At 42.8% G+C, this 26,462-nt stretch overlaps 1 pseudogene across 1 annotated transcript in view; it reads left to right on the plus strand.

Moving 5' to 3' along the window:
* The window catches only part of LOC143233630 (sushi, von Willebrand factor type A, EGF and pentraxin domain-containing protein 1-like), an 84,123-nt pseudogene that overhangs the window by 17,359 nt on the left and 40,302 nt on the right, over positions 1 to 26,462 (plus strand). Inside the window, exons 3-6 of the transcript XR_013018254.1 lie at positions 4,242 to 4,420; positions 17,742 to 17,933; positions 19,192 to 19,365; positions 25,732 to 25,905. The product of XR_013018254.1 is annotated as a sushi, von Willebrand factor type A, EGF and pentraxin domain-containing protein 1-like (transcript). The remainder of the gene's footprint in view (positions 1 to 4,241; positions 4,421 to 17,741; positions 17,934 to 19,191; positions 19,366 to 25,731; positions 25,906 to 26,462) is intronic.

The raw sequence follows: 26,462 nt of genomic DNA on the forward strand, positions 1-26,462 counted from the left end.
CCAGGTTGATGATTACCATCCTACACAGGCACATCCGCCACATTGATTTAAAGTCATCCTGAGGGTTAACCACCAGGTTGATGATTATTCTCAGATGACGACAGTTGAACATCATGAAGAGGAAAAACAAACCGCCTTAAAAGTTGAGAACAATAAAGTGTACTAGCCGTGAAAACTATTCAAATGGTTTCACACTGAGAAAATTGTTGAAAATTCGGTGAAAATTAAAACTAATGATTTTCGTAGATGAAAATCCGTGAAAATCGCATAGAAACCAATTTAAAATGCAAATTTTTGAAAGAAGGAAGAAACGCAGTTCAAAACCAGTAAAAATCAAATGTCTGTTTGTTTTTAGAGCAAACTCACATTGAGCTACCTGCTGTGTCTGCCGCGAGGAATCGAATCCCGGATTTTAAAGTTGTAAGTCCATAGTTGTCGCACCGGTTTGGTTTGAATTTCGCGCAAAACTACACGAAAGCTATCTGGGCTAACGTCCCTAATTTAGCAGTGTAAGACTAGAAGGAAGGCAGCTAGTCATCATCACCCACCGCCAACTCTTGGGCTACTCTTTTACCAACGAATAGTGGGATTGACCGTAAATTATAACGCCCCCACGGCTGAAAGGGCGAGTATGTTTGGCGTGACGGGGCTTCGAATTCGCGACCCAAAAATTACGAGCCGAGTGCCTTAACCACCTGATCATGTCAGGCCCTGTCTCACCGGTCGAGCACAGGTCAAACATCAGTGAAACACTCAGTTAAAAATACAGTAAAACACATAAACATGAAGTCAGATCCAATGAAAAGCACAGCTCAGATATTTCAGGAGAAACACAGGAAAAAGCACAGTTCAAAGTAAAGTAAAACACATGAAAACCTGTGAAAAGCACAGAGAAAGACAGTAAAAATTCAGTATTTGATTTATATAATGTTTGTGAAAAAAGTGTCTACTTCGGCAGTCTATAAGGCGGTTAGATTTCCGAACGAATTATTCAAGCACTTAGTAAATGTAGCAAGATCCAGTTTTACAGAGAGATTATTATATTTTTCATGAACAGCGTTATAAGAAAACGACTGATTAAATAGTCACCACCTGGTGTAGCAAAATTGAATAAAACAAAACTTTCGTGTTGCATTTTTTTTTTTATATCCAATACGTACGTTTTGCTCTGGTTATGTTTGTTTGTTTGTTGTAGTTTCGCGCAAAGCTACACGAGGGCTATCTGCGTTAGCCATTTCTAATTTAGCAGTGTAAGACTAGAGAGAAGGCAGTTAGTCATCAACACCCTTCGCCAACACTTGGGCTACTCTTTTACCAACGAATAGTGGGATTGACCATCGCATTATAACGTCCCCACGGCTGAAAGGGCGAACATTTTTAGTGTGACGGAGATTCGAACCCACCACCCTCGGATTACGTACGAGTCGAGTGGCTTAACCACTTGGCCAATGCGGGCCTAGCTCTGGTTGTGTTTGTATTGCACTGCAATAGTTAAAACACGCAGACGACACACGCAGCATTTCATGTAGACAAAGCTCCATCTTTTAAATTATCTTGAAATCTCAAAAAATGAAATAAGATAAAATAAAAAAAATCTATTAAATATTTTGACTGAAACTGCAATAACTGATTAGTGGCCATTCGTTTGTTTTTCTAAAGCATATAGAATATAAAGAATATAATTTTTTTAAATATAAACTATTTTATGAAATGTGTCGTCATTGCCGACGTGCAAAATACTGGCATAACTTTTAATTAATTGATAACTATTTTATATATGGATTTATTCGGATCTGGAAAGGCCCAGAATTTCATCTTCATAATATACAGATGTATGTACATATGACAAATAAGAACTAAGTTCACCTCCCAAAGATCTTAAAATGATACGTAAGTATTAGGTAGACATTTCCTTGGTTGTTTCACAAACTTATCTCAAAAATACCTTAACTGAGGACAACTTAAAACGTATTACTAACTCATACTATAAATACTGAGAACACATGAACCTGTTAAATCAAGTCTGTTTGGTATTACTAACTCATATCATAAATACTGAGAACACACGAACCTGTTAAATCAAGTCTGTTTGGTATTACTAACTCATACTATAAATACTGAGAACACACGAACCTGTTAAATCAAGTCTGTTTGGTATTACTAACTCATACTATAAATACTGAGAACACACGAACCTGTTAAATCAAGTCTGTTTGGTATTACTAACTCATATCATAAATACTGAGAACACACGAACCTGTTAAATCAAGTCTGTTTGGTATTACTAACTCATACTATAAATACTGAGAACACACAAACCTGTTAAATCAAGTCTGTTTGTTATTACTAACTCATACTATAAATACTGAGAACACACGAACCTGTTAAATCAAGTCTGTTTGGTATTACTAACTCATACTATAAATACTGAGAACACACGAACCTGTTAAATCAAGTCTGTTTGGTATTACTAACTCATACTATAAATACTGAGAACACACGAACCTGTTAAATCAAGTCTGTTTGGTATTACTAACTCATACTATAAATACTGAGAACACACAAACCTGTTAAATCAAGTCTGTTTGTTATTACTAACTCATACTATAAATACTGAGAACACACGAACCTGTTAAATCAAGTCTGTTTGGTATTACTAACGCATACTATAAATACTGAGAACACACGAACCTGTTAAATCAAGTCTGTTTGGTATCACTAACTCATACTATAAATACTGAGAACACACGAACCTGTTAAATCAAGTCTGTTTGGTATCACTAACTCATATCATAAATACTGAGAACACACGAACCTGTTAAATCAAGTCTGTTTGGTATTACTAACTCATATCATTAATACTGAGAACACACGAACCTGTTAAATCAAGTCTGTTTGTTTGATTATGTACAAACCGCCCTCACCTTCAGTTTCCTACGTGTAGCCCGGCATGACCAGGTGATTAAGGCGCTCGACTCGTAATCTGAGAGCTGCGGGCTCGAATCCCCGTCGCACCAAACGTGCTCATCCTTTTAGCCGTGGGGGCGTTATAATGTTATAGTAAATTCCACTATTCGTTGATAAAAGAGTAGCCCAAGTCAGTTATGTCGAGAAACCCACTAGTTGAGAAATGTATATGCAAAAACGGCTCGTTTGGGTTGAGAAAATATTTTACATAGAAAAGCGAACAACGTTTCGACCTTCTTCGGTCATCGCCAGGTTCACAAAGAAAGAGGTAACTGACCGGAAGCTGACCACATGTTTGAAAGGGGTTGTGTAACTGAGTGTCGGAATGTAGAGGGCGGTACTAGATGTTTGAGTAGCCCAAGAGTTGGCGGTGGGTGGTGATGACTACCTGCATTCCCTCTAGTCTTACACTGCTGTATTAGGAACGGCTAGTGCAGATAACCCTCGTGTAACTTTGCGCCCTGCCCACCACGAGTATCGAAACGTGGTTTTCACCTGTGTGAGTCCGCAGACATACCGCTGTGCCACTGGGAAATTCAAAACAAACATTCGTACGTGTAACGAATCTTTCTTGTTTCTTAACACAAGATTGTTGTCAATGAATTAAGAAAATGTTGTTGTTACAGTTTCAGCTACACAATGAGTTATAATTGTGCTATGCTACACAGTGAGTTGCGCTCAGCGCAACACGGGAATCGAACTCCAAAGTTTAGCATTGTAGGCCAAAAAAAAGTTACGCTGTCCGATTGGATGAACTTAGATTTATAAAAAGTAATAATCTAGAAAACTAAGTGATACATCACTTCTTTAAAGTGACGAGAATTTTCAGTCTAATCTGACAACGGTCACTTCAGTTTCTTTGTTTGTTTTCTAAGTACGAACGTACAATACTTTAATATGTTGTATATTTTGTGTTGATAGGTAATATAATTATTCCAGATATCGTATATTTTGTGTTGATAAAGAAAATATTTATTCCACGTAATTCTATACGCCGGCCATGTTTAGTTCTATTATAAAACACCTATTCACTTATTTATCGAAAATCGGAAAGAACTTACGAAGGTTCTAAGATATTAAACTTTTCGGGAAATATAGCTAAGAAAGCGAACTTATCTCAGCTATGTCCTCGTGAAGTGGATACCTTTCCAGTGGTGTCACTTTGTTTTTAAAATTACAAAAGTAGACATGTTGTTTTACGTTATAAAATCAACACAACTTCAGTGTTCGTTTTGCCACTTGTATTAACAACACACGACAATTTTATTCTACAGACCTTCAATGCGAGAGCTTGGAGCCGATCGTCCACGGTCAACCTGAAGCCACTGGTAACATATTTGGGTCAAGGTTACGTACAAATGTTATGGTGGGTACTGGATGTCAGGGCCAAGACAGCGAGTATGTCAGGGAGATGGCTCGTGGAGTGGTAAGACTCCTGCTTGTAAGAAAAAACGTAAGTAGGTGTGAAAACCGCTATTATTGTTGAACTAAGTTAGGGGTAATACGAATTATAACAGTATGGATGTTAAGTGTTTTTTATCTTCTGTTAATACTGTTTTACCTTCCACCCCTCCATACACATTCCACGATCCCTGAAAGTTTAACAGCAACTAAAATTGTTTGTCTTTACAGTTAAGTAATTTAACTGAACGTAAGCGAACTGGTCTGTTGATCAGAAGGTTCAAGGCGAATACATAAAATTTGTTTGACGGAGCGACAGCTGGAGTTAAAAGCGAGCACCAGCGTTCTTGAAACGGACTAGAATATTGTATTGTTTTTGTTTTATTTAAAAAAAAACAGAAACGTTTTGTTCAGAAGAAGTGATTTTTTAAAAATAAAATTTGTTTTAAGGTATCAGACCAATTCAGAAATTTGTTGTAAGGTGTCAGATTAATTCAGAAATTTGTTGTAAGGTGTCACCTAGTTCTGTAATTTATTGTACGGAGCCAAACAAGTTCAGAAATTCGCTAAGCTGTTTGTTTCTGTGGGTTGATTTATTTTTGTTGTCCTGTAATAACTGTCATCTGGAGAGACACCTCGCTTCTTAGCTTAAGGTTTCACCAGCAAGGAAAAGTTGAATTTTGACAAGAGCTCAGAACCAAGTTAAGAATACTAAACAGCCAGACAAGCTGGGTGGCCAGTAAGCTCGTTATTGTGATAAATACACTGGAAGCAAACAGCACAGTCGTCATTGTCGTGATAAATACACTGGAATCAAACAACACAGCCGTCGCTGTCGTGATAAATACACTGGAAACAAACAACACACCTGTCGTTGTCGTGATAAATACACTGGAAGCAAACAACACAGCCGTCGTTGTCGTGATAAATACACTGGAATCAAACAACACAGTCGTCGTTGTCGTGATAAATACACTGGAATCAAACAACACAACCGTCGTTGTCGTGATAAATACACTGGAAACAAACAACACAGTCGTCGTTGTCGTGATAAATACACTGGAAACAAACAACACAGCCGTCGTTGTCGTGATAAATACACTGGAAACAAACAACACAGCCGTCGTTGTCGTGATAAATACACTGGAAACAAACAACACACCTGTCGTTGTCGCTTCATGTTTTTAGTAGTTTTATTTGCTCTCCTTTTTCTCCTGTGTGTATCTTATCCTCTGCTTTTCTCTCACGTTTTTTATTCTGATGTTTCATATTTTATTTAGTCGCTAAGGGACATTGCTACTGTCCCTGTGACTATAATTTTTGGGGTTCTTCGTTGTTGCTTTATTTCTAGTTTTTCGCCAGACATGGCCAGGTGGTCAGGGCGCTCAACTCGTAATCTGACGGTCGCGGGTTCGAATCTCCATCAAACCAAACATGATCGCCCTTTCAATCGTGGATATGTTATTATGTTGTGGTAAATCTCACTATTCGTTGGTAAAGGTAGCCTCAGAATTGGCGGTGGGTAGCAATGAGTAGCTGCCTTCCCTCTAGTCTTACACCGCAGATAGACCACGCAGATTTGCGTGAAATTCATAACAAACAAACTTTTTAGATTTTTCCACTTTGTATTGAACTAATCAAAGATAAATATGACAAAAAGAAATATTTGAAAATGTCTTTAGAAAATGTGAAAACGACATGAATTAGCCACTACCAACTGTTTTACTTTGCCACAAAAATCATCAAATAGAAGTCTTAAACATTGCAACCTCATTATGTCCACTATTAAAAATTTCTTCGTTACCATAGAGACAAAGCCCATTAATGCACCTATGTTCTCACCAATTTCCGGTGGAAATATATCGATTATATCCTATATGTGGAAGAATATTTGGTTTGGTTTGGTTTGAATTTCGCGCAAAACTACACGAGAGCTCTCTGCGCTAGCCGTCCCTAATTTAGTAGTAAAAGACAAGAGGGAAGACAGCTAGCCATCACCACCCACTGCTATCTCTTGGCCTGATATTTTACCAACGAATAATGGGATTGATCGTAACATTATGACACTCCCACGACTGAAAGGGCGAGCATGTTTGGTGTGACAAGGATTCGAATCCGCGACCCTCGGATTACGAGTCGAGTGCCTTGGCCACGTGGCCATGCCGTGCCCGTGAAAGAAGAATAAAATAAGTTACTTGACAACATAAAAGCCAACATTTACAATAAAAAAATAGAAAATGGCTGACTGATTTTTCTAGCTTTAAACATAAGAAAAACAATAGAAATATTCGGTTTGAAAATGCACCATAAGAAGCCACAATGGAACGTATGTAAACTGGTTTTGCACTTTCGATAAAAGAAAGAAAACAAGTAACATTATAATATTAAACTTCTGTGTATTAATAGCTTTTAGACTTCACCAGGCCCTGGTATGGCCAAGCGTGTTAAGGCGTGCGACTCGTAATCTGAGAGTCGCGGGTTCGCATCCCGGTCGCGCCAAACATGCTCGCCCTTTCAGCCGTGGGGGCGTTATAATGTGACGGTCAATCCCACTATTCGTTGGTAAAAAGAGTAGCCCAAGAGTTGGCGGTAGGTGGTGATGACTAGCTGCCTTCCCTCTAGTCTTACACTGCTAAATTAGGGACGGCTAGCACAGATAGCCCTCGAGTAGCTTTGTGCGAAATTCAAAAAACAAACAAACAAACAATCCTCTGCCAAAAGAATGCTCAGCACGTGGGGATATTTTTACTTTTTGAAAGACGAGTGTGACAGGAACAATTTTTTGGTTGATGTAGACTGTTTGTTTTTCAGCTGTATGTGGCCCTCCGCCTGTTGCACACCCCTGATGTAGACTGTTTGTTTTTCAGCTGTATGTGGCCCTCCGCCTGTTGCACACCCCTGATGTAGACTGTTTGTTTTCAGCTGTATGTGGCCCTCCGCCTGTTGCACACCCTGATGTAGACTGTTTGTTTTCAGCTGTATGTGGCCCTCCGCCTGTTGCACACCCTGATGTAGACTGTTTGTTTTTCAGCTGTATGTGGCCCTCCGCCTGTTGCACACCCTGATGTAGACTGTTTGTTTTTCAGCTGTATGTGGCCCTCCGCCTGTTGCACACCCCTGATGTAGACTGTTTGTTTTCAGCTGTATGTGGCCCTCCGCCTGTTGCACACCCTGATGTAGACTGTTTGTTTTTCAGCTGTATGTGGCCCTCCGCCTGTTGCACACCCTGATGTAGACTGTTTGTTTTTCAGCTGTATGTGGCCCTCCGCCTGTTGCACACCCCTGATGTAGACTGTTTGTTTTTCAGCTGTATGTGGCCCTCCGCCTGTTGCACACCCCTGATGTAGACTGTTTGTTTTTCAGCTGTATGTGGCCCTCCGCCTGTTGCACACCCCTGATGTAGACTGTTTGTTTTTCAGCTGTATGTGGCCCTCCGCCTGTTGCACACCCTGATGTAGACTGTTTGTTTTTTTTCAGCTGTATGTGGCCCTCCGCCTGTTGCACACCCCTGATGTAGACTGTTTGTTTTTTTGCAGCTGTATGTGGCCCTCCGCCTGTTGCACACCCCTGATGTAGACTGTTTGTTTTCAGCTGTATGTGGCCCTCCGCCTGTTGCACACCCTGATGTAGACTGTTTGTTTTCAGCTGTATGTGGCCCTCCGCCTGTTGCACACCCCTGATGTAGACTGTTTGTTTTTTCGCCTATGTGGCCCTCCGCCTGTTGCACACCCCTGATGTGTTTGTTTTTCAGCTGTTTGTGGCCCTTTTCAGCTGTATGTGGCCCTCCGCCTGTTGCACACCCCTGATGTAGACTGTTTGTTTTTTCAGCTGTATGTGGCCCTCCGCCTGTTGCACACCCTGATGTAGACTGTTTGTTTTTCAGCTGTATGTGGCCCTCCGCCTGTTGCACACCCCTGATGTAGACTGTTTGTTTTTCAGCTGTATGTGGCCCTCCGCCTGTTGCACACCCCTGATGTAGACTGTTTGTTTTCAGCTGTATGTGGCCCTCCGCCTGTTGCACACCCTGATGTAGACTGTTTGTTTTTCAGCTGTATGTGGCCCTCCGCCTGTTGCACACCCTGATGTAGACTGTTTGTTTTCAGCTGTATGTGGCCCTCCGCCTGTTGCACACCCCTGATGTAGACTGTTTGTTTTTTCAGCTGTATGTGGCCCTCCGCCTGTTGCACACCCCTGATGTAGACTGTTTGTTTTCAGCTGTATGTGGCCCTCCGCCTGTTGCACACCCCTGATGTAGACTGTTTGTTTTTCAGCTGTATGTGGCCCTCCGCCTGTTGCACACCCTGATGTAGACTGTTTGTTTTTTTTCAGCTGTATGTGGCCCTCCGCCTGTTGCACACCCTGATGTAGACTGTTTGTTTTCAGCTGTATGTGGCCCTCCGCCTGTTGCACACCCCTGATGTAGACTGTTTGTTTTTCAGCTGTATGTGGCCCTCCGCCTGTTGCACACCCTGATGTAGACTGTTTGTTTTTCAGCTGTATGTGGCCCTCCGCCTGTTGCACACCCTGATGTAGACTGTTTGTTTTCAGCTGTATGTGGCCCTCCGCCTGTTGCACACCCCTGATGTAGACTGTTTGTTTTTCAGCTGTATGTGGCCCTCCGCCTGTTGCACACCCCTGATGTAGACTGTTTGTTTTCAGCTGTATGTGGCCCTCCGCCTGTTGCACACCCCTGATGTAGACTGTTTGTTTTTCAGCTGTATGTGGCCCTCCGCCTGTTGCACACCCTGATGTAGACTGTTTGTTTTCAGCTGTATGTGGCCCTCCGCCTGTTGCACACCCTGATGTAGACTGTTTGTTTTTTCAGCTGTATGTGGCCCTCCGCCTGTTGCACACCCCCTGATGTAGACTGTTTGTTTTTCAGCTGTATGTGGCCCTCCGCCTGTTGCACACCCCTGATGTAGACTGTTTGTTTTCAGCTGTATGTGGCCCTCCGCCTGTTGCACACCCTGATGTAGACTGTTTGTTTTCAGCTGTATGTGGCCCTCCGCCTGTTGCACACCCTGATGTAGACTGTTTGTTTTTCAGCTGTATGTGGCCCTCCGCCTGTTGCACACCCTGATGTAGACTGTTTGTTTTTCAGCTGTATGTGGCCCTCCGCCTGTTGCACACCCCTGATGTAGACTGTTTGTTTTTCAGCTGTATGTGGCCCTCCGCCTGTTGCACACCCTGATGTAGACTGTTTGTTTTTCAGCTGTATGTGGCCCTCCGCCTGTTGCACACCCCTGATGTAGACTGTTTGTTTTTCAGCTGTATGTGGCCCTCCGCCTGTTGCACACCCTGATGTAGACTGTTTGTTTTTCAGCTGTATGTGGCCCTCCGCCTGTTGCACACCCTGATGTAGACTGTTTGTTTTTCAGCTGTATGTGGCCCTCCGCCTGTTGCACACCCTGATGATGTTTGACTGTTTGTTTTTGCAGATGTAGACTGTTTGTTTTTCATGTGGCCCTCCGCCTGTTGCACACCCCTGATGTAGACTGTTTGTTTTTCAGCTGTATGTGGCCCTCCGCCTGTTGCACACCCCTGATGTAGACTGTTTGTTTTTCAGCTGTATGTGGCCCTCCGCCTGTTGCACACCCTGATGTAGACTGTTTGTTTTTCAGCTGTATGTGGCCCTCCGCCTGTTGCACACCCCTGATGTAGACTGTTTGTTTTTCAGCTGTATGTGGCCCTCCGCCTGTTGCACACCCCTGATGTAGACTGTTTGTTTTTCAGCTGTATGTGGCCCTCCGCCTGTTGCACACCCTGATGTAGACTGTTTGTTTTTTTATGTGGCAGCTGTATGTGGCCCTCCGCCTGTTGCACACCCTGATGTTTGTTTTTCAGCTGTATGTGGCCCTCCGCCTGTTGCACTGTTTGTTTGTTTTTCAGCTGTATGTGGCCCTCCGCCTGTTGCACACCCCTGATGTAGACTGTTTGTTTTCAGCTGTATGTGGCCCTCCGCCTGTTGCACACCCCTGATGTAGACTGTTTGTTTTTCAGCTGTATGTGGCCCTCCGCCTGTTGCACACCCTGATGTAGACTGTTTGTTTTTCAGCTGTATGTGGCCCTCCGCCTGTTGCACACCCCTGATGTAGACTGTTTGTTTTCAGCTGTGTGTGGCCCTCCGCCTGTTGCACACCCTGATGTAGACTGTTTGTTTTTCAGCTGTACACCCCTGATGTAGACTGTTTGTTTTCAGCTGTATGTGGCCCTCCGCCTGTTGCACACCCTGATGTAGACTGTTTGTTTTTCAGCTGTATGTGGCCCTCCGCCTGTTGCACACCCTGATGTAGACTGTTTGTTTTTCAGCTGTATGTGGCCCTCCGCCTGTTGCACACCCCTGATGTAGACTGTTTGTTTTCAGCTGTATGTGGCCCTCCGCCTGTTGCACACCCCTGATGTAGACTGTTTGTTTTCAGCTGTATGTGGCCCTCCGCCTGTTGCACACCCCTGATGTAGACTGTTTGTTTTCAGCTGTATGTGGCCCTCCGCCTGTTGCACACCCTGATGTAGACTGTTTGTTTTCAGCTGTGTGGCCCTCCGCCTGTTGCACACCCTGATGTAGACTGTTTGTTTTTTCAGCTGTATGTGGCCCTCCGCCTGTTGCACACCCCTGATGTAGACTGTTTGTTTTTCAGCTGTATGTGGCCCTCCGCCTGTTGCACACCCTGATGTAGACTGTTTGTTTTTCAGCTGTATGTGGCCCTCCGCCTGTTGCACACCCCTGATGTAGACTGTTTGTTTTTCAGCTGTATGTGGCCCTCCGCCTGTTGCACACCCCTGATGTAGACTGTTTGTTTTCAGCTGTATGTGGCCCTCCGCCTGTTGCACACCCTGATGTAGACTGTTTGTTTTTTCAGCTGTATGTGGCCCTCCGCCTGTTGCACACCCTGATGTAGACTGTTTGTTTTTCAGCTGTATGTGGCCCTCCGCCTGTTGCACACCCTGATGTAGACTGTTTGTTTTCAGCTGTATGTGGCCCTCCGCCTGTTGCACACCCTGATGTAGACTGTTTGTTTTCAGCTGTATGTGGCCCTCCGCCTGTTGCACACCCTGATGTAGACTGTTTGTTTTCAGCTGTATGTGGCCCTCCGCCTGTTGCACACCCCTGATGTAGACTGTTTGTTTTTCAGCTGTCCGCCTGTTGCACACCCCTGATGTAGACTGTTTGTTTTTCAGCTGTATGTGGCCCTCCGCCTGTTGCACACCCCTGATGTAGACTGTTTGTTTTTCAGCTGTATGTGGCCCTCCGCCTGTTGCACACCCTGATGTAGACTGTTTGTTTTTCAGCTGTATGTGGCCCTCCGCCTGTTGCACACCCCTGATGTAGACTGTTTGTTTTTCAGCTGTATGTGGCCCTCCGCCTGTTGCACACCCTGATGTAGACTGTTTGTTTTCAGCTGTATGTGGCCCTCCGCCTGTTGCACACCCTGATGTAGACTGTTTTGTTTTCAGCTGTATGTGGCCCTCCGCCTGTTGCACACCCCTGATGTAGACTGTTTGTTTTTCTGTATGCTGCCTGTTGCACACCCTGATGTGACTGTTTGTTTTCAGCCCTCCGCCTGTTGCACACCCTGATGTAGACTGTTTGTTTTTCAGCTGTATGTGGCCCTCCGCCTGTTGCACACCCTGATGTAGACTGTTTGTTTTCACACCCCTGCTGTTTGTTTTTCAGCTGTGGTGGCCCTCCGCCTGTTGCACACCCCTGATGTAGACTGTTTGTTTTTCAGCTGTATGTGGCCCTCCGCCTGTTGCACACCCTGATGTAGACTGTTTGTTTTCAGCTGTATGTGGCCCTCCGCCTGTTGCACACCCTGATGTAGACTGTTTGTTTTTCAGCTGTATGTGGCCCTCCGCCTGTTGCACACCCCTGATGTAGACTGTTTGTTTTCAGCTGTATGTGGCCCTCCGCCTGTTGCACACCCCTGATGTAGACTGTTTGTTTTTCAGCTGTATGTGGCCCTCCGCCTGTTGCACACCCCTGATGTAGACTGTTTGTTTTTCAGCTGTATGTGGCCCTCCGCCTGTTGCACACCCTGATGTAGACTGTTTGTTTTCAGCTGTATGTGGCCCTCCGCCTGTTGCACACCCTGATGTAGACTGTTTGTTTTCAGCTGTATGTGGCCCTCCGCCTGTTGCACACCCCTGATGTAGACTGTTTGTTTTTCAGCTGTATGTGGCCCTCCGCCTGTTGCACACCCCTGATGTAGACTGTTTGTTTTCAGCTGTATGTGGCCCTCCGCCTGTTGCACACCCCTGATGTAGACTGTTTGTTTTCAGCTGTATGTGGCCCTCCGCCTGTTGCACACCCCTGATGTAGACTGTTTGTTTTTCAGCTGTATGTGGCCCTCCGCCTGTTGCACACCCCTGATGTAGACTGTTTGTTTTTCAGCTGTATGTGGCCCTCCGCCTGTTGCACACCCCTGATGTAGACTGTTTGTTTTTCAGCTGTATGTGGCCCTCCGCCTGTTGCACACCCCTGATGTAGACTGTTTGTTTTCAGCTGTATGTGGCCCTCCGCCTGTTGCACCCCTGATGTAGACTGTTTGTTTTCAGCTGTATGTGGCCCTCCGCCTGTTGCACACCCTGATGTAGACTGTTTGTTTTTCAGCTGTATGTGGCCCTCCGCCTGTTGCACACCCCTGATGTAGACTGTTTGTTTTCAGCTGTATGTGGCCCTCCGCCTGTTGCACACCCCTGATGTAGACTGTTTGTTTTTCAGCTGTATGTGGCCCTCCGCCTGTTGCACACCCCTGATGTAGACTGTTTGTTTTTCAGCTGTATGTGGCCCTCCGCCTGTTGCACACCCTGATGTAGACTGTTTGTTTTTCAGCTGTGTGTGGCCCTCGCCTGTTGCACTGATGTAGACTGTTTGTTTTTCAGCTGTTACCCGCTGACACCCCTGATGTAGACTGTTTGTTTTTCAGCTGTATGTGGCCCTCCGCCTGTTGCACACCCCTGATGTAGACTGTTTGTTTTTCAGCTGTATGTGGCCCTCCGCCTGTTGCACACCCCCTGATGTGTAGACTGTTTGTTTTTCAGCTGTATGTGGCCTCCGCCTGCCTGTAGCCACCCCTGATGTAGACTGTTTTTCAGCTGTATGTGGCCTCCGCCTGTTGCACACCTGATGTAGACTGTTTGTTTTCAGCTGTATGTGGCCCTCCGCCTGTTGCACACCCCTGATGTAGACTGTTTGTTTTTCAGCTGTATGTGGCACCTCCGCCTGTTGCACACCCCCTGATGTAGACTGTTTGTTTTTTTCAGCTGTATGTGGCCCTCCGCCTGTTGCACACCCCTGATGTAGACTGTTTGTTTTTCAGCTGTATGTGGCCCTCCGCCTGTTGCACACCCCTGATGTAGACTGTTTGTTTTTCAGCTGTATGTGGCCCTCCGCCTGTTGCACACCCTGATGTAGACTGTTTGTTTTTCAGCTGTATGTGGCCCTCCGCCTGTTGCACACCCTGATGTAGACTGTTTGTGTTTTCAGCTGTATGTGGCCCTCCGCCTGTTGCACACCCTGATGTAGACTGTTTGTTTTCAGCTGTATGTGGCCCTCCGCCTGTTGCACACCCCTGATGTAGACTGTTTGTTTTCAGCTGTATGTGGCCCTCCGCCTGTTGCACCCTGATGTAGACTGTTTGTTTTTCAGCTGTATGTGGCCCTCCGCCTGTTGCGCACCCCTGATGTAGACTGTTTGTTTTTCAGCTGTATGTGGCCCTCCGCCTGTTGCACACCCTGATGTAGACTGTTTGTTTTTTTTTTCAGCTGTATGTGGCCCTCCGCCTGTTGCACACCCCTGATGTAGACTGTTTGTTTTCAGCTGTATGTGGCCCTCCGCCTGTTGCACACCCCTGATGTAGACTGTTTGTTTTTCGGCTGTATGTGGCCCTCCGCCTGCTTGCACCCTGATGTAGACTGTTTGTTTTCAGCTGTATGTGATGTAGACTGTTTGTTTTTCAGCTGTATGTCACTCCGCCTGCACACCCCTGATGGGACTGTTTGTTTTTCAGCTGTATATGGCCCTCCGCCTGTTGCACACCCCTGATGTAGACTGTTTGTTTTTCAGCTGTGGCTGTGCCCTCCGCCTGTTGCTTACACCCTGATGTAGACTGTTTGTTTTCAGCTGTATGTGGCCCTCCGCCTGTTGCACACCCCTGATGTAGACTGTTTGCCCTCCGTTTTGATGACTGTTTGTTTTTGTATGTGGCCCTCCGCCTGTTGCAGATGTAGACTGTATGTGGCCCCTCCGCCTGTTGCACACCCCTGATGTAGACTGTTTGTTTTTCAGCTGTGGTGGCCTATCCGCCTGTTGCACACCCCTGATGTAGACTGTTTGTTTTTCAGTTCGGCTGTGTTGCACCCCCTGTGTGGTATTTGTTTTTCAGCTGTGTGGCCTCCGCCTGTTGCACACCCCTGATGTAGACTGTTTGTTTTTCAGCTGTATGTGGCCCTCCGCCTGTTGCACACCCCTGATGTAGACTGTTTGTTTTTTCAGCTGTATGTGGCCCTCCGCCTGTTGCACACCCCTGATGTGGACTGTTTGTTTTTCAGCTGTATGTGGCCCTCCGCCTGTTGCACACCCCTCCTGACTGTTTGTTTGTTTTCAGCTGTAATGTGCCCCTCCGCCTGTTGCACACCCCTGATGTAGACTGTTTTTGTTTTCAGCTGTGTGTGGCCCTCCGCCTGTTGCACCCTGATGTAGACTGTTTGTTTTCTAGCTGTATGTGGCCTCTCCGCCTGCTTGTGCACACCCTGATGTAGACTGTTTGTTTTTCGGCTGTATGTGGCTGCCCTCCGCCTGTTGCACACCCCTGATGTAGACTGTTTGTTTTCAGCTGTATGTGGCCTCCTGCCTCCGCCTGTTGCCCTCCGCCTGTTGCACACCCCTGATGTACTGTTTGTTTTCCAGCTGTATGTGGCCTCCGCCTGTTGCACACCCCTGATGTAGACTGTTTGTTTTTCAGCTGTATGGGTCCTCTCCGCCTGTTGCACACCCCTGATGTAGACCGTTTGTTTTTCAGCCATGGCCCTCCGCCTGTTGCACACCCTGATGTAGACTGTTTGTTTTTTTGCAGCTCTGTGTGTGGCCTCCGCCTGTTGCACACCCCTGATGTAGACTGCTGTTTGTTTTTCAGCTGTATGTGGCCCTCCGCCTGCTGCACCCCTGATGTAGACTGTTTGTTTTCAGCTGTATGTGGCCCTCCGCCTGTTGCACACCCCTGATGTAGACTGTTTGTTTTTCAGCTGTATGTGGCCCTCCGCCTGTTGCACACCCCTGATGTAGACTGTTTGTTTTCAGCTGTATGTGGCCTCCTCCGCCTGCTGCACACCCCTGATGTAGACTGTTTGTTTTTCAGCTGTATGTGGCCCTCCGCCTGTTGCACACCCCTGATGTAGACTGTTTGTTTTTCAGCTGTGTATGTGGCTCCTCCGCCTGTTGCTGGTAACACCCCTGATGTAGACTGTTTGTTTTCAGCTGTATGTGGCCCTCCGCCTGTTGCACACCCTGATGTAGACTGTTTGTTTTTTCAGCTGTGTGTGGCCCCTCCGCCTGTTGCACACCCCTGATGTAGACTGTTTGTTTTCAGCTGTATGTGGCTCCGCCTGTTGCACACACCCCTGATGTAGACTGTTTGTTTCAGCTGTATCCCTCCGCCTGTTGCACACCCCTGATGTAGACTGTTTGTTTTTCAGCTGTATGTGGCCCTCCGCCTGTTGCACACCCCTGATGTAGACTGTTTGTTTTTCAGCTGTATGTGGCCCTCCGCCTGTTGCACACCCCTGATGTAGACTGTTTGTTTTTCAGCTGTATGTGGCCCTCCGCCTGTAGCACACCCTGATGTAGACTGTTTGTTTTCAGCTGGCCCTGTGGCTCCTCCCGCCTGTTGCACACCCCCCCCCCTGATGTAGACTGTTTGTTTTTTTCAGCTGTATGTGGCTCCCTCCGCCTGTTGCACACCCCTGATGTAGACTGTTTGTTTTTCAGCTGTATGTGGCCCTCCGCCTGTTGCACACCCCCCCCTGATGTAGACTGTTTGTTTTTTCAGCTGTATGTGGCCCTCCGGCTGTTGCACACCCCTGATGTAGACTGTTTGTTTTTTCAGCTGCATGTGGCTCCTCCGCCTGTTGCACACCCCTGATGTAGACTGTTTGTTTTTCAGCTGTATGTGGCCCTCCGCCTGCTGCACACCCCTGATGTAGACTGTTTGTTTTTTCAGCTGTGTGTGGCCCTCCGCCTGTTGCACACCCCTGATGTAGACTGTTTGTTTTTCAGCTGTATGTGGCCCTCCGCCTGTTGCACACCCTGATGTGGTATCTCACTGTTTGTTTTTCAGCTGTGCTGTGGCTCCTCCGCCTGCTGCACACCCCTGATGTAGACTGTTTGTTTTTCAGCTGTATGTGGCCCTCCGCCTGTTGCACACCCCTGATGTAGACTGTTTGTTTTTTTTTCAGCTGTATGTGGCCCTCCGCCTGTTGCACACCCCCTGATGTAGACTGTTTGTTTTTTTTTCAGCTGTATGTGGCCCTCCGCCTGTTGCACACCCTGATGGGTAGACTGTTTGTTTTTCAGCTGTATGTGGCTCCCTCCGCCTGTTGCACACCCCTGATGTAGACTGTTTGTTTTTTCAGCCACTGTGTGGCTCCCTCCGCCTGCTGCACACCCCCTGATGTAGACTGTTTGTTTTCAGCTGTATGTGGCCCTCCGCCTGTTGCACACCCCTGATGTAGACTGTTTGTTTTTTTCAGCTGTATGTGGCCCCCTCCGCCTGTTGCACACCCCTGATGTAGACTGTTTGTTTTTCAGCTGTATGTGGCCCCTCCGCCTGTTGCACACCCCTGATGTAGACTGTTTGTTTTTCAGCTGTATGTGGCCCTCCGCCTGTTGCACACCCCTGATGTAGACTGTTTGTTTTTCAGCTGTATGTGGCCCTCCGCCTGTTGCACACCCCTGATGACTGACTGGTTTGTTTTTCAGCTGGTATGTGGCACTCCGCCTGATGTACACCCCTGATGTAGACTGTTTGTTTTTCAGCTGTATGTGGCCCCTCCGCCTGTTGCACACCCCTGATGTAGACTGTTTGTTTTTCAGCTGTATGTGGCCCCTCCGCCTGCTGCATGCACCCCTGATGTAGACTGTTTGTTTTTCAGCTGTATGTGGCCCTCCGCCTGTTGCACACCCCTGATGTAGACTGTTTGTTTTTCAGCTGTATGTGGCCCTCCGCCTGTTGCACACCCCTGATGTAGACTGTTTGTTTTTCAGCTGTATGTGGCCCTCCGCCTGTTGCACACCCCTGATATAGACTGTTTGTTTTTCAGCTGTATGTGGCCCTCCGCCTGTTGCACACCCCTGATATAGACTGTTTGTTTTTCAGCTGTATGTGGCCCTCCGCCTGTTGTTAACCATGCCAGATACTCTGCTGGTTTGGACAAGCAGGAGTTTGAAGTAGATACGATCGTAAACTACACTTGTTTCCCAGGCTACCAAGTGGTAGGACTAACACGTGCTAAATGTATGTTTTACAACACGTCAGCCCAATGGTTTGGTCCGGACTTACAATGTACTCGTAAGTACAATGGTTACTTGTCACTTAATAATCGTGTTTATCGTTGTTATAAAACAACATCAACTACAAGTAACGAACCATAGAATGGAATCTAACATCAAAGTTCTGAAAACGTTTCTCAATAAAAAACCCTGAAGTTAAGTATCACAATGCTATAGAGTCAGAAATAAACGTATAATACAGTTTTTAACTATTGTCCTTTTAAAGTAATTTTGAACTTAAAAGCATTCATTATGCCTTACTTCGTTTTATATAAGAAAATATTTAGAGCCACAAAAAGTTTTATTTCTGAATATTCTGATAAGTGTTTAAGAAAATATGCCTTATAGAATATAAACTACAAATATTCCGGTAAACTCCTTACAAAATGTGTCTTGTAGGATATAATCTACAAACATTCTGATAAATGCTTAACAAAATGTGTCTTGTAGGATATAAACTAGAAATATTCTAATGAATGCCTAATAAGATATCAGTTAAATGGACCCTATGAGTCGTAAATCTAGTTTGTCGTTAAACGTTCTGGTAATATACAACTAAAAGGATCCTTTGAACCATAAACTGGTACAGCAAATATGGTATGTTGTCTCTGAAACTTGTCAACTTCTTGTGTCTTGTCTTCGGTTTTCATGTTACTCTTACAAGACCACTATTTATTTACTTTGTTTTCTTTATTTGTAATCACTAGCTGATAAATGTGTGTGACTGTGTGTCCGCGAACTGCTGAACCGATTGTTAACATTCTCGGCATGTATTGTTATAGTTCCTGGGTTGTAACATATGGAGTAGTGTTCATATCTGACACTCGATGGCGCTCATTAAATCCGTTGAACAAGTATTAATAAAAACCTATCAGTCAGTCTCGGTTCACATATTATCATGAATTTGTTTTAAAACCAACTGTGTTTTATTTTTATCAACTCATACGAAAAGATTCCACCAATGACAATATTTTAGAAAATCTATGTGTCTATAAAGAAATATAATATTTAATAAATGCAAATCACATTTCTGACCACACAGGTAATATTTTATATATCTAAAGATACATAATAGGGAATATATATACAATATTTTAGTCGCCCAAGGTACCACGCGCAGGCTAAAAACAACAATTTATTTGTCTTTAAATGGAATAAAAATGAAGATAACAGTAAGTTTAATATAGTATATGACTAAGAAACAGACGTATCTGTGAGATTTATCACTTCTATTGAAGGTATTTTCATCATTTTTTGTTTTACTTTTTCGTTTCCAGCACGAAACTGTGGCGATCCCGGAAATATCAGAAATGGAGACAGAAGCGGAAATGTATTTACATTCAGCCGGAGTGTTGTGTATTTCTGTTATCGGGGGTTTGAACTTGATGGTCCTGGCACACGGTATTGTAATGCTAGTGGTCTTTGGAGCGGCGTATTACCTACCTGTAAACGTTAGTGGGAAAAATAAATTTTATTTTTATTATATTCGTTAGTTTTAATAAAAGGTAATTTAAGCTGAGTTAGACAAAATAAATTATATTTGTATTATATTGGTTATTTATAATTAAAGGTACTTTAGGCTGAGTTAGACAAACTAATTATATTTTTATTATATTGGTTACTTACTATAAAAGGTACTTTAGGCTGAGTTAGACAAACTAATTATATTTTTATTATATTGGTTACTTACTATAAAAGGTACTTCAGGCTGAGTTAGACAAACTAATTATATTTTTATTATATTGGTTACTTACTATGAAAGATACTTTAGGCTGAGTTAGACAAACTAATTATATTTTTATTATATTGGTTACTTACTATAAAAGGTACTTCAGGCTGAGTTAGACAAACTAATTATATTTTTATTATATTGGTTACTTACTATGAAAGATACTTTAGGCTGAGTTAGACAAACTAATTATATTTTTATTATATTAGTTACTTACTATAAAAGGTACTTCAGGCTGAGTTAGACAAACTAATTATATTTTTATTATATTGGTTACTTACTATGAAAGATACTTTAGGCTGAGTTAGACAAACTAATTATATTTTTATTATATTGGTTACTTACTATGAAAGGTACTTTAGGCTGAGTTAAATAAATTAATTATATTTTTTATTGTTTTCGTTACTTATTATTCTGGAAGATTTCATTTTTGTGAAGTCTTGCTTGAAGTGACACAGCACGTGAGGGCAAAGAAAGGTAAAATTTGCAGGCAAACACAACATTGTTTTATTAAAAGATAAAGTTATAGAAGGCAGTTACATGAAATACAAATTGCACGTTATCATGCTAAAACTTTGACAATATTTTCACGGGTCAGGTACCCAGAATTCCGGAATGTGCATTTTCACGTTGAACTAAAGTATTCATTCAAAGTTTTACGAAAAAAATCGCAGATTTAGTGACGTTTTGCTTCATAGCAGTAAAGTTTGAAGATGTGCTAGTGGTGTTATGTTGTTGACTCTCCGTCACGTGACTAAGATCAACATTAGTTTGTTGTATTCTTGTTTATTTGTTTCCGTTCTTGTTGTTTGTTTTAGTGTCAGTGGGATAATTCTCATCATCTTTCAGTCCACCTTGCTTACAATAATGCTGGACAGATATTATTGTAGGTTCCAGCTGAGACCCACACTTCAGTCGACGAAAGTGCCATCTATCTGTTTCAAAAGCTTGTTCGTCAATGTTCAATCTCTTTGACTTCTTTGAATGTCATTAACCAACACAGCAATACAGTATAATTTTTATCTCAATACATTTCTCTGACAGAGTTTGTTAAATAACATTGACAGATGAGAATAGTTTTGTATCATCAGATTTCTTCCAAATGTCATTTCCAATCACGTTCGTAAGACCATCTGTTTCTCCTTGGAATAACACAGTACATAGAATACTAAAACAATCATACAGAACACAAACAGTCTATTGTTCTTGTCCAGAACACTGACACCATATTCCTTCGTTTGGAAAGTTTGATGTGAATGTGGATTCGATATCTAAGAACTACCGAATTAAATATACATCGTTCGAGTTCTACAACAACAACGCTTTGTTTTCACACTTGAGTTCGTGAATGACCGATGTCGTTCCTTCAGTGTCACAAATTCCAAAGGATCCTCAATATTATTGCTAGGCATTTCATCTTCATCCTTGTCCAATGAAACAGCGTCATCCTTCATGTTTGTTTCTTCGTGCCTTTAATTTGCTCTGTGGCTGTTTCCCACTTGCTTGTTGTGCCATTTTGACCTCTGGGTTTAAACCATCACATCCAAGCTGACATCGAGAACATTTCCCACAAGTACCACGCTTTACCCTCACAAACCTTTTTTTTCCCTTTCCCGTGTGTGTGTGTGTGAGTTATTTCTTATTGCACAGCCACATCGGGCTATCTGCTGAGCCCACCGAGGGGAATCGAACCTTTGATTTTAGCGTTGTAAATCCGTAGACTTACTGCTGTACAAGCGTGGGGGCTTCGTATCCTGTATTAATGTTGCTTTATCAATATAAGATCGGTACACTTAGTCACTGAATATCGATAATATGTCGATATCTGTTCTGTGGCTAGTCGTGGATCCGATTTTTACAAAGGGTGCGTCAATTGCCTGCTCTTTGTCCAATCATGTTTTGGTAAAAGTGTTAGCCGATAAAAAAATAACGACCCAAAGTGATTTGAAAAATTAGAATCTGCAGAATTCTGGGTACCTGACCCGAGGAAAAACTGTTAAATAAGAGAATGTAAAAACATAACCCTTATGGAAAATAAAAATAAGTCATTCTATTGTTTCCCTAGTTGATATTGGATAGAATAATGTTTTAAATTGAGTTAGGCTTCGTATTATATAATAAAATACCAATCTAAATTTTGATCCACTCATTTTAACAAATTAGTCTTCATATTGCTAGGTGGTTAAGGCACTCGACTCGTAATCTGAGGGTCGCGGGTTCGCATCCCCGTCGCACCAAACATGCTTGCCATTTCAGCTGTGGGGGCGTTATAAAGTCACGGTCAATCCCACTATTCGTTGGTATAAAAGTAGCCCAAAAGTTGGCTGTGGGTGATGATGACTACCTGCCTTCCCTCTAGTCTTACACTGCTAAATTAGGGATGGCTAACGCAGATAGCCCTCTCGTAGCTTTGCGCGAAATTAAAAAAACAAACAAACATATTGTTACACCCCAAAATTATAGTTTGGTCACAGAAAGATACGTCATCTACCGATTAGCATTACTTCATCATTAGAGTGACGATTGTCCTCTTACTAGCCCTAAATGATTAACATTTTGTAATTATTATTACGATTGCTCTTTTACTAGCTCAAATGTTCTCTAGCAAACGATGACTAAAACTTTTATGCCCTAAAAGTGAACGAAAAAACACTTTATGAAAGGATGTTACACACTCGTTATACTGTAGCAAGCAGCTGCAACGAAAAAAGACTTTCTGAAAGGATGTTACATACTCGTTATACTGTAGCAAGCAGCTGCAACGAAAAAAGACTTTCTGAAAGGATGTTACATACTCGTTATACTGTAGCAAGCAGCTGCAACGAGAAAAAACTTTCTGAAAGGATGTTACACACTCGTTATACTGTAGCAAGCAGCTGCAACAAAAAACACTTTCTGAAAGGATGTTACACACTCGTTATACTGTAGCAAGCAGCTGCAACGAAAAAAGACTTTCTGAAAGGATGTTACATACTCGTTATACTGTAGCAAGCAGCTGCAACAAAAAAACACTTTCTGAAAGGATGTTACACACTCGTTATACTGTAGCAAGCAGCTGCAACGAAAAAACACTTTCTGAAAGGATGTTACACACTCGTTATTCTGTAGCAAGCAGCTGCAACGAAAAACACTTTCTGAAAGGATGTTACACACTCGTTATACTGTAGCAAGCAGCTGCAACGAAAAAACACTTTCTGAAAGGATGTTACACACTCGTTATACTGTAGCAAGCAGCTGCAGCATCGTTATTTTCAGATTACCTTATCAGACATAACTCGTTACACACTATTATTACAAAAGAAAGTCATATATGCGCCATCTATTAATTTTTCCCCTCTCAACAAATTGGACTTTATACAAAATTCATATAATGTTTACCGCTTTTCGAGAAATGAAAGGATTGAAATTTAAGTTAGATTGTAGGACAGCCTGTATAATAACTACGTTTTCCAGGTTTTTCTGTGGTGTTTTATGTCTTTTACTTTACTTTTCTACTTTAAAGTGATTATTGATTTGTTGTTGTTTATTAGTAAGCACAAAACTACACAACGGGCTATCCGTGCTCTGCCCACCACAGGTATCGAAACTCATTTTTATAGTTAGAATATTTTAGTCTCAGCCTCTGGCAGTGCGTATGGGGCTGGGGCTATATTTTCATATGGCTGCAGCTGCACAGCGGCTCGTTCTGGCAGCCAAGAATGGTACAGATTCGCACATTTTCAGCAGTAGTAGTCCGTGGACTGTGCCCCAGGGGTTGATATGAATTTGTTATAGAACACACTTGGGCTTTAATAGATTTTATCAGTCTCGTGATTACTCATAACTGACACAAGAAAGTAAGAAGTAAAACAATATTTAAATATAGGAAGGGGTATAGGCAATCGTTTTCAATCTATGCAACGTTTTCAGACGTTCTCCCCCAGGGGCACATGATATGTCTGCGGACTTATATAGAGAAAAATCGGGTTTCGATACCTGTAGTGAGCAGGGCACAGATAGTCCATTGCGCACACATAACGAGAAATTTTCTCTTCTTTATTGAATTTCACGCAAAGATACACATGAGCTAGCTGTAGTAGATAGCCCTAACTTAACAGCTAGTCAACCCCACTCACCAACAACTCCCGGGCTAGTCTTTTACCAACGAAATGTTGAATTAAACATCACATTATAATGTCCCCTCAGCGTCAAGAGCTAGCGTGTGCCATGGCTGGATTGCAAGTCGACTGTCTTAAGCACCAGGCAATGTCGGGCATAATCAGAACGAATTTTCAGCTTTGGACATGACACAAATATTGAGTTCCTTATCAAAATAAATTAAAACTCTACTGTTCAACTCAAAGGAAACCACGATGAACAAGAGACATACAAACAGTGACAACACTGAGAGCCAACCTTAACAAATAAAGACAGGCTAGATTTTCCGAGGCACGGAATTACTGATGATTGATATTCTACCCATACGGGGAATCTAAAAAAAATTAATTATATATATTTTAATTTATATTAACGTTAAAAAAAAACTATTTGGGGAAATATCTTCTCAGGGAAACTACCACTCAAGTGATATTACGTAGTTTCAGTGACTTGAACACGAACTAAGTTAGTAAATTATACTGAAAATATCATCTACTGGAGTGAAAGCAGCTAGTGGCCTTGTAGCGCCATCTGTTATGAAGGATATGAGTAATGATCAATAAATGTTACTGATGATCCTCGTAAGATGTGCGCAACATATATTGTTTGTTTTTGAATTACGCGCAAAGTGACATAAGGGCTATCTGCGCTAGCCGTGCCTAATTTAACTGTGAGACTTGAGGAAAGACAGCTAGTCATCACCACCCATCGCCAACTCTTGGGCTACTCTTTTACCAACGAATAATGGGATTGACTGTCACATTATAACGTACCCACGGCTGAAAGGGCGATCATGTTTGGTGCGACCGGGATTTGAACCCGCAACCCTCATATCATAGCTTTTGCGTTGTTTAAACTGGCGGGACAGATTCCTGGAAATTCTTGCCATTTCCTTGCCTGATGCCACACTTGAAACAATCAGAAAACGTTGATGGCTTTGATGCAAAATTATTAGAAGAAAACGTAATGAAAAATACTTTTTGAAAACGTTTCTTTATACCCAAAAAACTTGTATAAATTTGGATTGTAAGGAAGTTAAAAGATACATTACAATTTTCATATTGGTCATTTATGGTTTCACAAATGGGTTCATATTTCCAAAATTAGAGCTAACACATTAATATGCTTTTAATACCAACTAGTAGCTCTAATGAAAGACTGTGGAATACAAATATGCTGCTTATAAGATAGAGATATTTATTTTCGTGTGCAAACCTGTTTTTTTATTTTATAAAATAAATAAAACGTACAAGATATACGGTAAAACTAAAACCACTAGCTGTAAAACATAGGCTAGGCATAGGTTAGGACGCTCGACTTACAATCTGAGGGGCGCGGGTTCGAATCTCCGTTATATCAAACATTCTCGTGGAGACATTATTATGTGACGGTCAATCCTACTATTCGTTTGTAAAAGAGTAGCCTAAGAGTTGGCAATGGGTGGTGATGGCTATTTGCCTTCCCTCTAGTCTTACACTGCTAAATTAGGGATGGTTAGCGCAGATAGCCCTCGAGTAGCTTTGCGCAACATTCAAATAACAAAACAAAAATGTTTGAGTATCTTGTGCGTATACGAGCAAATGAAATGTAAATATCGGTATTCAACAAGCATCGTTCCAGATTTTTATAATATTCTGAAAATATAATTTTAACTTCGAAGGTACAAAAGGTTTCATTAACTTTCCAAAGTCTTCGTTTTCTAAGTTGTTTTTGTTTTAAAGAAATACAAGCAGTTGCTTTATCCTAATTGATTTTCTAATTTGTCTTTTTTAAAACAAGAAAGGAAAGGATATAAAAATAAAATGTTTTAAATTACTGATTAAGTATAAAAATTTCAATTCAATACTAATTTTAAAAATATAATGAGATTTCTTTTATTTTTGCATATTAAACACAAAAGTCTAAATACAAGAAAATCACGTTTGATATCCGTTTCTTTCTCTTTATTTAGCTGTGCAGTGTCCTGTCCCAGCAGCTCCGCCTAACGGAAAAGCTATTTTCACCACTCTGGCCTATAACTCTGTAGTGAAATACGAATGTCACCATGGTTACCGATTGTCAGGTTCCGTGACAAGACGGTGTAAATACAACAAAGAATGGGAAGGGGTGGAGCCTTCTTGTGAAGGTAGGTTATAGTTATTACAGATGAAGGGGAGGAGCCTTCTTGTGAAGGTAGGTTATAGTTATTACAGATGAAGGGGTGGAGCCTTCTTGTGAAGGTAGGTTATAGTTATTACAGATGAAGGGGAGGAGCCTTCTTGTGAAGGTAGGTTATAGTTATTACAGATGAAGGGGTGGAGCCTTCTTGTGAAGGTAGGTTATAGTTATTACAGATGAAGGGGAGGAGCCTTCTTGTGAAGGTAGGTTATAGTTATTACAGATGAAGGGGAGGAGCCTTCTTGTGAAGGTACATTATAGTTATTACGGATGAAGGGGAGGAGCCTTCTTGTGAAGTTACATTATAGTTATTACAGATGAAGGGGAGGAGCCTTCTTGTGAAGGTAGGTTACAGTTATTATAGATGAAGGGGAAAAGCCTTCTTGTGAAGGTAGGTTATAGTTATTACAGATGAAGGGGAGGAGCCTTCTTGTGAAGGTACATTATAGTTATTACAGATGAAGGGGAGGAGCCTTCTTGTGAAGGTGCGTTATAGTTATTACAGATGAAGGGGCCGTTTTACCA

This window comes from Tachypleus tridentatus, chromosome 1 (genome assembly GCF_004210375.1).
Source record: "Tachypleus tridentatus isolate NWPU-2018 chromosome 1, ASM421037v1, whole genome shotgun sequence".
NCBI lineage: Eukaryota > Metazoa > Arthropoda > Merostomata > Xiphosura > Limulidae > Tachypleus > Tachypleus tridentatus.